Raw genomic sequence first — 18,776 nt, 5'->3', positions numbered from 1 at the left:
TGTAAGTTTTTTAAAACTCCAAGTCCCTATCTATAAAAAAAAAAAAGGAATATTAATACCCAACCTTTTGTGGAAAACAGGGAAAATTGCGATACATATTATTTGACAAGATAAAATACCATTTGGGTCCAGGTTAAAGTCACTTTTACTAGATGTATGACCCAAAACACTTTACTTTTCTGAACCTATTTAATTATCTGCAAAAGACATAAAAATAGAACCTATATCATAGCATTGTTAAATGGATTAAATAAAATAATGAAGGTAAATGCTTAATATGGTGTCTGGCACAAGAAGGACTCAGTAAGTGACTGTGTTTGTATTATAGATACCAAAAATAACAGCAATAGAAACTGCATTGATGCTGGGAAGGTAAAGAAAGTAAAATCCATTGGGAATTTTAGGAGAAGAATTCATGGAAATTTTTGAAAATCCAGTGATGTTGGGTCTTTTTAATTTCCCCTTACCCCAAGAAGAAGCAAGAAACGGCATGCCAGATGTAGCATGCTTCTCTGAATTTTCTTTGACTATGCGAGGCTAGAAGCTTCTTGTCTCCAGTGATTGAACACTCCCAAGACATTGGACCATTTCCTGAACTTCATTTATTTAATAACTAATCTTTTATTGCCATCCCTCTTTTAAAGCTGGCTGGCCAGTCTCATTCCCACCCCCATCCCTCTTCAAGGTCTCACCTCTTTAATCATTTGGATAATGCTTGAGACACACTACAAACCATTTTAATGGAAGGCTGATAAGTGAAGGCCATTTTTCCTCCCGTCGGCTCCTCAATCTAACAGTCTTTCGGATGATTTTCAATAATCTCAGCAAATCACTCATGTCATTCTCCCGCAGCCACCTAGTTAATATCCCCAGTCAACAGGTTTCTTTTGGCTCTTTTGTCTGGGAAAGCCTGCTACACAAGGGCCCAGAACACCACAGGAATGAGTCTGTACCTGAAATTTGCACAAACTAAGCCCTTGGCTACAAGATTAACTTAATCTCCCCAAGTTAATAATAATAGCTACCATCTCTGAGCCATAATTCTGTACCAGGCACTGTGCCAGGCACGGTATCTGTATTATCATGTTAAATGTTAACAAGGCCTACTAAGGAATGCTCTCATGTCCATTTTATGGATGGAGAAACTTAGGCCTAGCACCGTGCCCTGGCGATTCTGATGAAAGCTAAAGCTTGAGAAGCACTGGACTAGAAAAGGTGGGTAACCTGCCAAATTCCTAGAGCTAGTAAGTGGCAGACTGAGGCTTGGGAATAAGTCCGACTGACTCTTAAACCAGAGTCAGAGGGGCTCTGTAATGGTTCATGAAATTTTAGGATTTGAAGTAAAATTGCCTTGAACAATGAAGGCCTCTAATATTTCATTTAATAAGGTATACGGAGGTAGCTTAGTTCCAAGGCTGGGTGACTGCAGCAGTTCTGTAGCGTTATGGCTCCAGGTCAACGGCACCTCTCTCACTCTCTTGATTTTCATTTTGTGGTCCTAAGAGGGCTTCAGAAATCCAAAGAATCATGTTTTGTTCCTCAACACCCAGGTGTCTGGTGGTGGAGGCAGAAGGAAAGGGCCTCTCTCTTCTTTCATGTCTTTTATTTCTCACGATTTCATAATTTGTACCCATTGTTCTGATCTAGCATTTTCATCTACTATATTCATTCAGGCATTAATGTGCTTCAAGTGAGGTGAATCTTGTTTTTTTTATTATTATTATTAATGGTGACATTGCTTAACGAAATCCAGTAAGTTTCAGGTGTACAATTCAACAGTAAGGTATATATATATATATTGCATTGTGTGCTCACCGCCCATAGTTAGATTTCTTTCGGTCACCACATATTTGACCCCTTTTACCCTATCTACCCGCCTCCTCCCTCCCCCTACCCTCTGATAACTACTAGTCTATTGTCCATGTCCAAGAGACTCTGTTTCTTTGTCCTGTTTGTTTGTTTGTTGCTTTTAAGGTGAATCTTAATTAGTCTTATCCAATCATGTTATTCCTTTTTTCTTCTCATTGATCGGTTTTGGGAATGAGCATGTGATAAGATTCTGAGCAATAATGTATAAGAGGAGGTCTGTTGAGGAGGAAATTACTTCTTACATCAGGGAAATGAAAATAAAAACAACAAAAACATAATTATTTTGGGGGCAGTGAAAATACTCTGTACGATACTATAATGATAAATATATGTCATTATACATTTGTCTAAACTCGTAGACTATAAAATGCCAAGAATGAACCCTAATGTAAACTGTGGACTTTGAGTGATTATTGTGTTAATATAGGTTCATTAATCGTAACAAATGTACCTCTCTGGTGGAGGATGTTGATAATAGAGAATGCTATTCATATGTGGGGGTAGGGCGTATATAGGAAATTATACCTTCCACTCAAATTTGAAAGCCTAAAACTACTCTAAAAAATAAAGCCCTTAAGAAAATGAAAAATAAAAATTAAATTAAAAAATTTTAAATAAATGATTAAAAGTGTTGGGGAAGAGCTGGAGAAACTGAAATCCTTACACACTGCTGGTGTGGATGTAAAATGGTAGAGCTGCTGTGAAAACCAGTCTGTCGTTTTCTCAAAAGGTTAAATGTAGAGTTACCATTTGACCCAGAAATGCCTCTCCTAGGTATAAATCCAAGGGAAATGAAAACGTATGTCCACTTGTACATGAATGTTTACATGCACTAATTTTCATAGTAGCTTTATTCATAATAGCCAAAAAAGTGGAACTCCAAAGTCCATCAACTAATGAATGGATAAATAAAATGTAATATGTCCATTTGATAGAGTATTATCTGGCAATAAAGAGAAATGTAGTACTAACATATGCTCCAAGATGGATGAATCCTGAAAGCTTATACTAAGTGACAAAAGCCAGTCACAAAAGACTATATATTGTATGATTCCATTTATATGAAATATCCATAATAGGCAAAGCTATAGCAACCGAAAGTAGATTAATGGTTGCTTAGGTCTGGGGGAAGAGAGATTTAAGGAGAGTGGGTGCTGATAACTAAAAAAGATAGGTTTCTTTTAGCGGTAATAAAATGTTCTAAAATCGATTGTGGTAATGGTTGCACAAGTCTATGTATATACTAAAAACCATTAAATTATATACTTTAAATAGGTAAATTATGTGGTATGTGAATTATGTCTCAGTAAAGTTGTCATTCAAAAAAATAATAACCTGAGCTGGGGTATTAGGAGAGTGTGAGTAAGGGAACAGAGGAAACCAGATTGATTGGCCAGGATTTGATCATATTGAAGCGAGATAATAGTACATGTGGGTTCATTCTCCTATTCGCCCTACTTTTTCATATTTTAAATTTTCTATCATAAAAAATTAAGTAAATAAATAAAATAGCAAGACACAATAAACTGGCAAAATTTATTATTATTATTATTATTGAGATGTAAAAAATCTTTATATATATTCAAGATATAAGTCCATGATCAGATATATAATTCGTAAATATTTTTCGTCCATTCTGTGGGTTGTCTTTTCTTTTTCTTGATGGTGTTCTTTCAAGCACAAAAGTTTTTAATTCTAATAAAGTCTAAGTTATTTGTTTGTGTCGTTGTTGCTTTTATTTGGGGTATCATATTTTTAAAAATTTGCCTAATTCAAGATCACAAAAATTTACACCTATGCTTTTTTCTAAGAGTTTTATTGTTTTAGCCCTTACATTTAGAAGTTTGATCCATTTCTAGTTAATTGTTATAGATGGTGTGAGATAGGGGTCTCGCTTCATTTTCTTGCATGTGGATAGCCAGTTGTCCCAGCACAATTTGTTGAAAAGAATGTTCGAAACACTGTTGAGGGAATGCAGTTAGCATTAATATGATGGCTAAGTGGAGGGCCAGGGGAGGGAGAGAGCAATTGGGGGGATCATTTTATGAACAATAAAGATGTCTAACCAATGTACTGTATACTTGAAACTAATTTAAATAAAAAAATTTATTAAAAATAAACCACACTGTTGATTGTCTTAGTGTTCTTGTTGAAAATCAATTACTCATTACCCCAGTTATTTTGAAGCAAATCCCAGACATCATGTCAATTCATTTGTAAATATATCAATATTTATCCCTAAACTTCAATGCCCAAGTGTTTTATTCATCTCATCACTAATCTTTACAACAATCATCAAAGTACCATTATCTACATTTAACAGAAAAGGACACTGATGCTTGGAGGTGTTTCATGATTGGCTCAAGATCCAAAGGCTGTACCTTTCCATTATCTACCATTAGCTACTGTGGCCAAAGCTCAGTGAAATATAGTAATAGTGAGGGCAGCTTGACTCAAACAACTCTTGTCTTCAATTTCTTAAAGGTATCATTTAACTTGCTTACTTTCTTCATTGGCGCCATCACCATCTCTATTTGCCCTTCATCCAGTGTTACCCATCAGAAGAGACAGAACAACAGCTCTCTAAAAACTCTCACCCCTTCAGAACTCAAAGAAAATATGAGGTGGAAGAAACAAAAGCTGGAGGTGAGAAGACTGTGAATTACCATCAATCTGAGACATAACTCTGTCCATTCTGAAGTGAGGAGCAGGTTGAGCAATCTTAATTTTCAAATGGAAATGGAAACTTTGTCTACTACAAGGAAGACTTGAATTACCAAATCTTTCCATTGAAAGACACCTTTGGTAGTAGTCTATATGACCTCTTATTTCACACATGGAAAAATGTTTAGTGACTTCCTCAAGGTAACAGGGCTAGTTAGTGGTGGAAAGGGGACTCAAAGGCAAGTCATCTGATTCCTGTATTAGGAAATATCAGAATTTTCTGTTCCTAGAGCCTCTGGGCATGAAGTACCAGAATACCTGCCCTTACCAAACAAAGGGTATGTAAAAATCTCATGAGACTAAAAAATTACAGGAATGTGGAAAAGGGAAGAAAAATAGCTAAAGATAGATTTTTCTGAAACTCCCTGTGGGGAACAGGAATTTCCAAAGAATCTATAAGGTAGCAAGCAATTCAACTTCTGGGTCAGAGGGAAGGTATATGATCCAGGAGTTAGTTGGAGAGGATGATGCACATTCTGTCCTTTTTTTTCAATACGGCAAAGAGAGAGTTGGGCTTAGACTCAACAGCAATATACAGTCTAGGATACAACAGAAACAGTGTAGAAAGAGCATAGATAAAATAACTGGGGTGAGGAAAAGATGTACAGCCTAAACTAGAATGTTTTAGGTCTACGCCAGAGAGTAGAGTCCCACCAAGCTGGGCAGTGTAGGAGAAAGGACATCAACCAACGTCTTGGCCTTCAGTACTGGTGCCATCTTACCTTTCACCCAGGCCCTACTCCACCTCTAGCCGAAAGCAATCTTATGAAAGGTTCTGGTGGCAGCTGAGCATAGGTGTTGTAACAAAGCTTTAGAGTCAGCTAGACCCTAAAGGTTCAAATTATGATTCCTTTACTATCTAGCTATGTGATCTTAGGCAAGTCATTTCACCTCTCCAAGCTTTAGTTTCTTCCTCTGTCCAATGAAGATGTGTTGGAGGATTAACTAAGGCACTGGTATAAAGCACATAGCACAGTTCCTGTGACATAGTGAAGGTTTCACTCAGAAATTTCTGAATCTCTCCTTAGTCTTTCTCAGCTTAGTATGAACTTTGGTCTCTGTGCTACCTCTCCAGGTCCTCTTTGGATCTCAGGACCTATATTTTTAGTACAAAATTAAATATTTCATTCTACTATAAAGAGAATTTTAGAACTCAAGGAGCAGAGGTCCTGCTGAGAACCCCAAGGCCAGAGGATTTATGGCAGAGTGGACATCTGGACTCTCCATGCAGTGCTCCTTCCTTGGCGTCACTGTTGCGTGCTCGGAATGCTGGTTGTCATGATCACCTAATTATTTCCTCTAGGTCTAACCACCGCAATAAATTGAAACACTTGCCAAACTCCCAGCCAAACAAGCAGCAGATGTCCAATTTGAAAAAAAAACATCATTCCTGAACAATAATAATTGTTTTCCCATTCATCACACGAACCCATCCACAGAAACGGGGGCAGGAAGAGGCAGCTGTGTAGAAGCGAGAGCTGGATGCAGAAGGGGACCGGACATATGTCCGTGTCTTCCCCTGGATGACCATACGGGAGGTACTTCTTCCCAACATAACATACTGATTGATTTATGGCATCACTAACTATGTTCTATTGGTCTTATTACAAGCTTTGAACAGTCACACAGCAGCAGTGGAGGGCAAAAGCCAATGGCTTTTTGCGTAAGACGGGTGTGACTATCATTACTACTTTTGCCTCCCATTAGTTGTGTGACTTTGATCAAATTTGTTTCTCTGAGGCTCAGTTTCCTCATATAAAATGCAGATGATAATACCTGCCTCACAGAGTTTTTGTGGGATGAAAGCAAAAAGCATAGGGATGTAGCATAGGGCTTGAACCTAGTAAGTCCTTAATGAATATTATCGATTTGTTTTTAAAGCAGCACACAGTGTAATATACTTCCTCTGCCATGATGTATTAAGATGAATGATTGCTTTTGAGAAATACAGAATCTCATCCAAACAAAAGATATCTTACAGATTATTTCATACAACTCTCTTAGCCTGAGATCACACAGCTAGTTAAAGCGGGGCTAGGATCAGAATGACAGGATGATAAAAATTAGCATTTGTTGAACGTCTATGATTCACAGGGATTCTTCATGAATTCTTTTGATTAATTCTTACAGCAATAGTAGGATGTAAAGTATTATTATTCTTACTTGAGAAATGAGCAAACTAGAACATAGCTCTAAAGAGTAGGAACTATGCCTTTCTTGTTCATTTCTGTATTATCAGTTGGCAGAACAGTGTCTGACACATGGTAGGTGCCAAATAAATATTTGCTGGTGAGCAAGGTGAAATAATTTGCCAAAGTCAGATAGCTAATAAATGGCAGAGCCAGGACTTGAAACAAAATCTGTCTGACTCCAAAGCCCATGCTTTTTCTGAACTTGCCCTTGTACTTTCTCCCCGAGGGAACTAGGATTAAGGAAGGAAGAAGGAAGGAAAGACTCACTCTTTGAGAAACTTATAAGTTCCAAGGCATTAAACTTTTATATTTATATATATGATCTCTTTTACTTTTCACGACCACCAAGGGTGGTTGCTCTTTTTTTTTGCTTTTTGCTTTTTTAAAAACAAAAAAGATTAAGATGTAGAAAACTTCAGATGACTCTTTCAAGGTAAAATAGTGAGTAGGAAAAACGGGTTCATATTGTAGTCCTAGACTTTCATAATATTATTTATATTATATATCACATATTTATGTGTATATACATATATATGTATATGTATGTGTGTATATATGTATATATGTACACACACATACACACACACACACACACACACACACACACACACACACACACACACACATATATATTTTTTAGAACGTGCCCAGAAGGAGGCTGGCGGTAGGCCAAGAACATGATAACAAGCTTGTCATACAATGGGAGGCAAGCATAGTCCCTTTGGGTTTGCTACTGGATTTTGGTCAGAATGTCCAGAGCTGTGATAACCTTCTAGGACCAAAAGCTCAAAGATAGAAAGCCAGTAAGTTGAGAATGGCTGGGTACTTAGTAACACTGTTGGGGCTTGCAACAGATCTGGGAGTTGCCGGCCTCTCCACTCCTAGTTAAGTTCAATAACATAATGCCTTTGTTTCTTAAGCTTTTATTAGTTGGCATTATGTTATCTGTGGGCAAAAGCATTTCTGTCTGATGTGCTGTACTTCTAAGGAGTGAGGGAGCAATAAAGACCATGGCACTTATTGTCTATTCTCTGATGAATGGGAAAATCTCTTTACTTCTGGAATTCTCGGTGCCCATATTTTTATTGGTGAGAGGTAGCTTTTGGTAGAAAATATCATAACATAACTGGATTTAGGTTATATGAAAGAGGTGATATTGTTAAAGGAATAAGGGGTATCTCATGGAACCTAAGTACCAGGATTCAGCTAAGTCTGGCAGTGGCCTGAGACCGGGACCTCAAAAGCATTTGGTACTCTGTTTCTCTCTAATAATATCTGCTCTTCTCTGTGCTTCCTTCTTTTCTCCCCTCCCCACCTCTCCTCTTCCCTTCCCTTTCCTCACGTTTATTCAATCCTTAATAAGTGCCAGGCACTGATTGAGGGCTTTGTGCACATCACCATGCATCATTCATTGTCCCAACTATCCCATGCGGTAGGTACTATTATTGTCTGCATTTTACAGAAGGTGTTGAGTGCCTTGGCTAAAGCTGAGCTTAGATTTGAATCTATGGCTTAGGTTTATAACCATTATATTATACTTCTTTTTAGGTTGCCTACCTTGCTGGACTTGGCTTTTATTTTCTCTTCTACTGCTGCTTCTTCTTGGCAGCCTATCCCTACTCACATTTTTTTAAATACAATTACTGTACAATAAACAGTACATATAACGTATGTTTGCACCCATGAAAACATCACTGCAATTCAGATAAAGAACATATGCATCACCTCTCCCCCAATTTTCCTTATGTCTCTTTATAATACATCTCTTCTCTCTCTCTCCTCCATCCCCGGGTAATCACTGATCTGCTTTCTGTCACTATAGATCAGTTTGCATTTTCTAGAATTTTATGTACTAATAATCATATAGTATGTAGTGTTTCTGTTTTCCTTCTTTCACTCAGCTTAATTATTTCGAGATCTACCCATTTTGCATATATTAATAATTTGTTTTATTTCTAAATATTATTTCATTGTATAAATGCTGCTAGTCTAGCAACATACATAACAGCGTGAATATAGATACTATGACTATTCATGTAAAGTTTTTGTGAGGATATAGACTTAGAATTGCAATGGCTAAGTTATACAGTAGATGTATGTTTAATTTTTTAAGAAACTGCCTAAGAGTTTTCCAAAGTGGTTGTACCATTTTACATACTCACCAGCAATGTTTGAAAGTTACATTTGCTCTCCATATCCTCCAATACTTGATATGATCAATCTTTTTAATTTAGTCATTCTAGTTGTCATGTGGAGGTATTTCATTGTAGTTTTAACTGGTGTTTCCCTAATGACTAATGATGTAAGCATCTTTTCATGGGCTTATTCGCCATCAATATCTCCTCTTTGTTGAAATCCCTATTCAAATCTTTTATCCTCTTTGTTTTTAATTAGGTTGTTTGATTTTTTTTGATTTTTTTTTAAATTATTGGTCCTAGTTCTTCCCTCTGGAGTCAGTTTCATTTTTCTCTAAGAGGATATTTTATAAATTAGAACATAGATCAAGGAGATGGGCATGGTTTAGTAGATAGAGCACAAGTTGAAAATGATCAGGTATATTTGGACCTAAATTTCATCTCACCTACTCATAAGTTACTTTGCCTTGGGCAACTCAGTTAACCCCTTTGCACCTTAGTTTATTTGTTTCTAAAATGGATCTAGTGAACCAATCTCCCAGTGTTTCTATGAAGAGTAAATCAAACACTTCTTAAACCAGGGGCATAAAACCATAGGAAACTAAAAAGAAGGCTACTTATGAGAATTTTGATTGTAAGAAGTATTAGAATCCCTTCAACACCAGATATTATCTAGAATAATATTCACCTGGGGTGGCATCTTCCTTATTATTTACATTTCTTCTTCTTTTCTGTATGTTTGCAAAAGAGATTTATCATACACATATACATTTGACACAACCCGCTACCTGCTGTAATACTAGCTTTTCACCAAGAATCCGGAAGCCCTCTGATCTAGAGACTCCTCATCTTGGTCATCCTGTTTTTACACTGCCCTCATTGCTTTCTGAGTTCCTCCTTGTCTATATCCTGCTCAGGTAGACAAAACAATGGTCACTTCCTTGTAGGTTGTTTTTTAAAGTAATCATAGAGAGTTCCCAGTCACTCTGTCTGGTCACCAACAGCTAATCGGAGCTTTGTTTTCCTCCATTTTTCCCAAAGCATAGTAGTAGCTTTACGAATTTTTGCCCAGTCTGCTTTGAGGTCTCCATGGGTGTTGAGCTTGGTGAGGGGAAGAACAGGGGCAGGAGAGTAGGATGATAGCTGTTGCCTGGCTCTCTGACAAGAAAAGAGCAGCTTCTAGACAGGGTTCAACCTGCAAAAAAGTTCTCCTGTTGTGCAGGAATTTTTCACTCTAGGACATGCATCCTGTGCAGGAAGGAACATCAAATATTCCCGCTGGCTACAGAAGCTCTGAATTTGACAGTTTAACTGTTTCATGCCCAGTCTGCATGAGCTACAAAATCCCCTGACACAATGCTGGGCATGTAATAGGTGCCCAGTAATGGTAGTTTTCTTCCTAATTCTGATTTTTTTCCCCAAAAGGTATGAAGGCCATCTCTTTAAATACCCCTGTGGTTGATGTTGCTGAGGGTCTATATAATGTCATCACTACCACCCTCGCAGGGGCCATTTCAATTCCTGCGAGGCTAGTTCCCTTTATCCTACCTGTCCTAGATGAAGCCAACAGCCAGTTTCCTAGAAGATGCCAAAGGGGCACACGGAACATCAGGCTCATTTAAAGGCTAAAGAGCCTATCCAGTATTTTAGGGCTTAGACTTTTCCTGAAGAACCTCTGGTATTCTCTACCCTAGAAAAATAGGACATATCTTGGTGGAAGGCATATCTATTTAAGTGGAAAACTTCTGGTCCTTTGGTGAATAAATTCATAACAATACACCTGCAGCAGATTAAAAAGGGCACATGGAAAGATACTGGGAAATGCCAGAGAAACTCTGGCTGAGACTCAAATGCTAATAGCCCCACCGACGAGCATGGACAAAATGATTACACAGGGACAACAAGACTGGTTTCTGTAGTCTTTCCCCAGCCAGCAGGAGCAATCTTCCTGGAATGGCTCCCTCCGACCTCCCATCCTCTCTGCACTTAAAAACTTGCGGGAATCTTGCTTTCTGCCTTATGCCTTTCTGAACAAGACGAATGGTTTGAGAAATCACCCTTCACACAAACCTCAGTGCCTTACCTTCAGGCACCATAATTAGAAAGCAAAACAAAACACTAAATTAATAATTTTATAGAGCAAAGCGTTAACTCTAGAAAGAACACCAGGCAGTGTTCAAGGGAGTGAAGATCTGAATGAAGGGGGCTTGCAGAGAGCTGACTGTGCCAGACGGTCCCTGTGCTGGGAGGCTTATCCTTTGGGATAAGGATTGCAATCCCTAGTTTATGAGTGAGGTGACAGAGGCTCATGGAGTTAGAAGAATTTGTCTCAGGTCACATGGAGATTAGCAATGAACCTGGGATTTGATCATGAGTCAGTCTGATTCCCAAAGATCACGCATTTCCCACTGTGTACTTTTTAGATTTTTGCACGGACTATGCCCCTTGTTCTACCTGCCTGTAACCCCACACGGCCAACCCCTTTGGTCCCAGCCATGTTGTCTCTCAGACTGTGAGGCTGTGCCCCATAATACTTGTCGTTTTTTCTATTGTTCACAGTTTTCCTGAAGCATATTCATAATCCAGCCAGTTGGAACCACCCACAGTCTCTTCCCCTTCATTCTCTCCTGGCCTCTCCATTGGTCTCCTGAAGGAGACGGGGCCTTTGTGGAGCAGGTTACAATACCACAGTGAGGAATAGGGTCTGAGTCTTTCTGTTTCAAAGCTGGCACAACTATTCCAGTTTTTCATTCAATCCTTACTTTTTGTTACTTTGCTGATAGTGCGTGCTTGTTTGCTGGTTAGTCTGAGAGCAGCTCTGTCCTCCAAGCTCATTTGGTGAACCCAGATAAATGGCCTGTCCTCAGTCTACCTGGAATCAAATCTTTCATTCAAGTGAATGAATCCACCCAATTCTTCAAGGGGTTCATTTTCCGGAATCTTCTCTTGACAATTTTGGACATAAAGGATACAAAGATGAATGGGACATAGTCATAGCCTACTAGTAGCTCTATACCAGGTGAAGGGGATAGACACTATCATTTAGCATTCAATTCAAAAAATAGAGGCCATTCTAAGTATTTCAAGCAGAATGGATTTTAATATTAAGAGTAGATGCTTATAAAATCATTATTAGGGCTGGAGGAGTAAACTGAAGACTCCAGTGATGACTTCCAGAGAAAGCTGCTACCTCTATTCCATGAAGAATGTGGAAATCAGAGGACCCAAATGGAATAGTGAGTTCTAGATTCTAGAATCTGTAACAAATCACATACTTTTAATCTAGGGACTCAGAAAGGCAGCACCAGGAAGCTATTATTGCTGTTGTTAAAACTGAATCTTGACAATCATAAAACTGTTGACTAGTTTCTGGAATACAATGCAGAGAATTGTTATGTCTCTACAACTATGCTTGCCAGTAGAAAATATCTAAAACAGTAAGATTTCCCTTATTTCATTTGTATTGTTCAAGTCTCCTATATGTGCATCTATTGATAGAGCTTAAATTGTACTCAGAACCCTATTTATAGAGAAGTCTTGAAAATGCACTTGTACTATAGAAGTTGAGAGTGGATGTTTGGAGAATAATTAGCAGTGTCTCCATAAACTCATGAACATACATGTGCACTGAAGTGTTAAGGAAGCACGCTATACAGGGTACGATAGGTCACGAAGAAGGAAGAGATCATTTCTACCTGGGGTTCAGGGGAAAATGGCAGAGAAGAGGCTCTTTCTACTGGATCTGGAAGAATATTCTGTAGGAGTTCACATCAATGAGGGCTGAAGGGCATTTGGGGAAGAGTAAGCATTACGAGTCAAGGCAAGAGAGTATGAAAAAGTGTGGTGCACCTAGAATCAGCCTGTGCTTTCTTTGGAACAGAAGAAAGAGGAGTTCATTGAGCAGTGAGATCTGAGAAATGACAGGGATGAAGGCAGATTATGCCATACTTAAGAAAGCTTGGACTTTATGCTGGAAGTGATGGGGAAACTTGGGAGGTTTTGCTTGGAAAGGACACAGTGAGATGGGTTTTTTAGAAAGGTTACTCTGGATTCTGTGTGGAAGATTTATTGGAAGAGGGAGAAATTGGAATAAAGAGAATAGTTGGGAGGATATTGCAATTATGGTAGATTAGATATGGTTAGGACCTAAACTAGAACCATGGATGTTGGGATGAAAAGAAAGGGCTTAGAGTATATCAGAAAGTTGGATCAATAGGACTCGATTGAGCTCAAGTAATTGGGAACAATTACTGCATGTACATTACGTGCCAGGCTCTATTCTATACACTTTGCACATGTGAACTCATTCAGTCTTTACAAAACTCTGTGAAGTAGGTTCTATTATCAACCCTCATCTGCAGAGGAGGGAACTAAAGCACAGCTGGAAAATGGCAGAGCCAGGATTTAAAACCAGGTAGTCTGGTTTTAGAAAACAAATATTCAACCATTTTGCTGTGAAACTCCTTTGCTCGTAGGGATAAAATTTGCTTTCCTGTACTTTATGAATCTGCAATTCACTTATGAATTCTGGTTTGGACCCTGAACGAGGACTTCTATTAACATAGACATTCATGGATGAATTTCTGCAAGCTTAGTGAACTCTGAAATTGGAATCAAGTTTTTACATTTGTATATTGTTTTGGGAGGAAGTAGTGGCAAGTCTTATCAACATATTCTCAAATGTGTCTTTGACCTAAAAATACATTTAAAAACTTTGCCTTAGAGCTGTGGCTCTCAAAGCGTGAGCCTTTAACCAGCATCTTCTGAGGAGTTGTTAGGAATGCATAGTCCCAGGCCCCATCCAAGACCTACTGAACCAGAAGCTCTGAGGGTAGGGCCCAGAAATCTGTGTTAACAAGTCTTCCACATGCTTCTGATGTATGCTCAAGTTTGGGAACTACTGCCCCAGAGCAAGCACAAACATGGGTGATATGGGAACAGGGGCTCCATTCATTGGGGTGTTCACAATGGATGTGGTCTCAAGGAGAGTAGAGCAAAATCTTAGAAGCCTGAGATTGTCTTTGGATAATCTCAAGAATAAAGCACTGAACTATGCCAAATTTGGATACGGTATTCACTGAGGGCTCTTGTGGATCTCAAAACAGGCATTTCTGGGAGCTGCTGGGCTCTGGGCTTAAAGATGAGAAGATGAAACCTGTAGACCTGTGCGCCAGTCTCACAATGCCTCTGATGCCAACCTCCCCCTACTCCCAAATACAGTTTCTCCAGGGCTGTAGTTAAACTATCTTGTTTCATCCAAGGTACACAGATCTCTAATGACATTTCAGCAGAGGATAACCTGTCCAGGCTCCAGGGAACTTCAGTATCGACTGACACTCTAACTGCTCACTGTGAGGTGCCAGGGTCTGTGGTCCACACCTCATCCAGTTGACACGACAGCTGTGCAGCCTGTGTAGTATTCATGCCAACAGTGCCAGTCTCTTTCTATATCTTCCTGGAAATATAAAAGGGTCCAGAGACAACCTGCAGAGCTGGGAGATGGGAAAGGCAAGGATTCCTGTGCCCCACCCCCTTGCTGCCTCTCCCCTCCAGAAACCCGAGCCTGGCTCCTCCTTTCTGCTAAGTCACAAAGCTGGAAAGCTCTTAGGGTAGAGAGAGAGCATGTGCCTGCTGGTTGGCTTGGAAAGGTTCTGGGAATTCATTATGATCTAAACAACTATTCCAGTTATTCATGTGACTCAGCCCTTGAAAGTGGGATCTTCCTGTGTCCACAGGGCTGAGTGTTGCTGACTCAGTGCTGGAGAGGGCACCTTGTCAGCCCTCCTGGGCTCCCAACTCCCCTCCCCGCTCTCCTCATCCCTAGAGGACACCAAAGAGAAGTAGAGAGTGGGGGTGAGTTTCTTGGCGTGTTCAGTTTCATTTCTAAACAAGAAGCCAAACTCCTCCCACATAGCTCTCACCGCACACATCTGTCAGTCTTCTGAGCATTTTGGAGGGGAAGTAATCAGAAATAGTAGCTCAGGCATCATGCATCCACGTATGCATTTAGCACGTGTTTGTCCAGCACTTGCTATGTGCCCGACTGATTGCTAAGATCTGGGAGCGAGAGAGATGTGGCTGTATCTGCCAGTACTGTTCAGGGGTCTAGTGGGGAAAAGTGCATTAACAGACATTTAGGAAGTAATGGAAAAAGCACTGTAGCAGAGCTTTGACAACACCAAGAAATGAGTGGCAACCCTTTCTAGGTGCCTGGAATTTCTTTTTAACACGCAGCAAAATTCAGAGTGTGTGTGGGAATTACTTTTGTCTACAGGAGCCAGAGAGAGAAGAAAATGCCAGGAACTAACACGGTCAAGAGATGCGGACTTTCTGGAAGAAGGGAGGCTGAAGAAGGAGGCAGAAGGGCAGGGACACTTAAATGGCAAGTTTTACAGTTTTGTTAAAGAGACTTTTCTTACCTTGAACCTGTTACACATTATCTACTAGGCAGGAGGGCTCTTTCTCTGAAATAGTAAATAAACTGCTTGAACTTTTCTTCATTTAAGGAGGAAGAAGAGAAGGAAAAAAGATCATATGCTGCTGGATGAAAATTAAAGAAAAAGTAAAGATGGTAACATGATCATCTACTGTGTATAACAAACCTTTATATGTATGATTTCATATCTCATTATATACTGAAAGCATGCACGCGAGCGCACGCACACACACACACACTCACACGGCAGGTACTGCAGCACAGAGGGGTTAAGTAATGTACCTGAGAGTAGCTGAGCTGAGATTAGGGTCTGTGTTCTCGCCACTTACAAATTTACCACACACATAGGTACATAATGTAAAGAGATGCATTTTACATGGGGAAGCTGAGGCTTGGGGAAGTTAACTAACCTCTCCAAAGTCATACAAGTAGTCAGTAAGAAAAATAAGTCTTCAAATCCAGGTCTGTCTGAATTTAAAGTCTGGGCCCTTCTCAATTTTTTTTTTTTCTATTTTAAGACCAGATTTAATCTCTATATCGACTGTCTGAACCTCTGTACAAATGGAACCTAATATTATTGTCATCCAGGATTATGACTGTTATCTACTGTAATAATTACTTAACCATAATTTCAAGCCTATTTTCTTATTCATTTATTCATTCATTCAATAATTTTTTATTGAATGTTTATCTACTTTGGCCAGACACAATGTCCTGAGAATAGAACAATAAAAAAGGCTGGCATGGTCCTTTCTCCTCATGAAGCTTTCAGTATAATGGAGAGAGAAGAATATGAAATAAGAGTTATATAACCAATTGGTTTATTACAATTGCAGTAAGTGGTATAATACTGATAGCTAAGACTTTGCTTAAACTTAGTATGTACCAAGAACTATTCTAAGTACTCTGCATAAATCAATTCATTTAATTCTCATAGGCCAACAAGGGAAAAGGAGAAATCAATGAAGGCTTCCTGAAGGAAGCATCAGCTCAATCTGGAAACAGGTGGAGTTAGTTGAGGAAGGGAAGGGAAGAACAGGAGTACAGACTAGGACTGTGCTGTCCAAGTAGCCATGAGCCACATGAGGCTATACAGCACTTAATGTGACTTGTCTGGATCGAGGTGTGATATAAGTGTAAAATTCATACTGTATTTCAAAGATTTAGTGCAGAAAAAACATAACATAAAATACGCCATTAATTTTTTTGTATTGATTAACTATCAAACTAATAATATTTTGGGTTAAATTAAATATATTATTAAAATTAATTTTACCCGTTTTTTAATTTTTTAAATTTATTTTTAGTTTTTAAAAATGTAAAAATTTTTTACACTGGATAATTTTAAATTACAAGTGGGGCTCACATTACATTTCGATTGGACAGTGCTGCTCTAAAAAACTAGGAAGCCCCACTTGGTGAGCAGGCATACCAGGGGAACTAGAGCCTGGAACAGGAGTGGAGAATGATGGGAGAAGAGAAAAGAGGATGCTGAAAGCAAATGTGAGCTCCCAATCTTCTAACCTATGGGTCAGGAAGAGCAATCACAACCTTTGTAAGCCCCAAATCTGAGATATTGGGGCTCCCTGACTTACTGAAAGTTGCCTCTTGCTCAAAAACAGCTCCATCTGCGAGCCAGGGAATGGTTAAGACTATTCTTGAATCTGGCATCGTAGATAGAAGAGGCAAGAACAATCATGGCAGAAAAGTAAAGTGGAGGTACATGTCAGAGTAGAAGTCAAGCCCCAACAATATCTCCCACCTCCAGCCCTATAAAGTCTTCCTGGCAGCCCCCTGACTTCTCTGACCTCACCCCCTACTCAGCTCTTCCCCCTACCCTATCTCCACTCCAGTGACATTGATCTCTTTACTGAAGCTCAAACATACCAGACATGCTCCTCCGTCGGGATCTTTGCACTGGCTGGTCCCCTCGCCTGAAACATTCTTCCCCCAGCCATCACATGGCCAATGACCTTAACTCCGGATTCAAATCTTACCCTCTGAAAAGACCTACCTTGATGATCTTATTCAAAATTGCAACTTCCATTGGCGCTCCCTTGTCCTACTCGTTTTTTTTTTTCCATAACATTTCTTACCTTCTAACATACTCAATGATTTATTCTTTTATTATGTTTACTGTTAATCTCCCTAAAGTCCTGTTTTATTTTCTGCATTATCTCCCAAACCCAGACAATGCCTGGTGTACAGTAGCTGCTTAATTAAGTTTTTTTCTAAAATTAATCAAAGTGTCAGTGGCACTGCGTAGGGTAGGATTGGTTGATGAACAGACCTCCTCCATGCATCCTCTCCTCTCCCTAAGACAAAGACTTTTTTCTCTTTTTCCTACAGCTGGAATTGATTAATTAACTTTACTTCTTACTCACCTTTTATTATTCAGGGTTCTGCCCTGTTCTGGATCCCACACGGAGGCCTCCTGAGAGACTGAAAAAAGAAGCTGATGCAGTGGAAAGCCCATGGGACTGCAAACGGAGATTCCCAGGTGCCATCCTGGCTTTGCTCAAATGCATGACCCCTCTCCCTGTCTTTTTTTCCCCAGCCGGCAAGGGTTCTAGGCTCAGCGGGAGGCTGAGCAAGGTATTATGGCATTAAGCATAAAAATGTGGGAGAACATTGTTCCTTACAAGAAGGTGATTCTCAAGGGATGGTCCTGGGAACAGACTCATCAGCATTACCAGAGAATTTATTAGAAATGCATTATTAATCTTAGGCCCCATCCTAAACCCACTGAATCAGACACAGGGAAGAGGGTCCAGCAGTGTATTCTAATAATAATTAATTAACTTATCAAAGCCTCCATGTTATTCTGATGCACGTAAGTGTGAGAACCCCTGGGCCTGGGAGGGAAAAAGAAACTTTGTTAGAGCCTTGAAGGCAGGGAGGGACTTAAAAGGTCATGCGAGAGGACAAATTCCGGCGGGTAGGCGAGCACTGAGTGGCTTTCTGGCGTCAGAAGCCAGACGGGGTGGTCCCAGCCCGAGTCTGACCTGGGAAGTTAAAGGCCAGCGTTCCCAGGTCCTCTCACCCCGACCCTAGGAAAGTCCCTACGGCGGGGCCGTGACCTTCCGCCAGGCCAAGTCCTGTTCCGGGGCTGCCTGGGGCCAGCTGGTTGGAAGCCGTGCGTTCTGGGTGCGCTCCAGCTGCCCTGGTCGCCTCTCCGCCGCTCGGGTCCCTCGGCTGACGTCCCCGCCCGCCGGACAGCGACACTGCCCGGTCCCCGCTGATAGAGCCCGCTACCCCTCCCCTCCCCCTCAGCCCCAGCCAGCAACGTCCCTCCCCTTCTGCCCCGCCCCTCTGACTGACGCTCGGTTTCTGCCTCTGACTGTCTTGGTGTCTGTTGGCGCTCTGTCTCTCAGATTTTCTTGTCTTTCCCCTGCCTTTGTTCACCGTACTCCCTTTTCC

At 40.1% G+C, this 18,776-nt stretch overlaps 2 long non-coding RNA genes across 2 annotated transcripts; one reads left to right on the top strand and one right to left on the bottom strand.

Annotated features, from left to right (window-relative positions):
* Positions 1-3,386: 3,386 nt before the first annotated feature.
* LOC118612845 lies at positions 3,387-17,826 on the bottom strand. Its single transcript, XR_004955119.1, has 3 exons — positions 17,741-17,826; positions 16,952-17,020; positions 3,387-3,830 (listed from the first exon to the last, which is right to left on the bottom strand). It is a non-coding gene; the product is annotated as an uncharacterized LOC118612845 (long non-coding RNA).
* On the top strand, positions 14,870-18,299 carry LOC107518337. Its single transcript, XR_004955111.1, has 2 exons — positions 14,870-15,491; positions 17,755-18,299. It is a non-coding gene; the product is annotated as an uncharacterized LOC107518337 (long non-coding RNA).
* Positions 18,300-18,776: the final 477 nt, after the last annotated feature.

This window comes from Rousettus aegyptiacus, unplaced genomic scaffold (genome assembly GCF_014176215.1).
Source record: "Rousettus aegyptiacus isolate mRouAeg1 unplaced genomic scaffold, mRouAeg1.p scaffold_m13_p_1, whole genome shotgun sequence".
Lineage (NCBI taxonomy): Eukaryota > Metazoa > Chordata > Mammalia > Chiroptera > Pteropodidae > Rousettus > Rousettus aegyptiacus.
The sequence above is the reverse complement of the archived record's forward strand: the minus strand, read 5'-3'. Positions and strand labels throughout refer to the sequence as shown.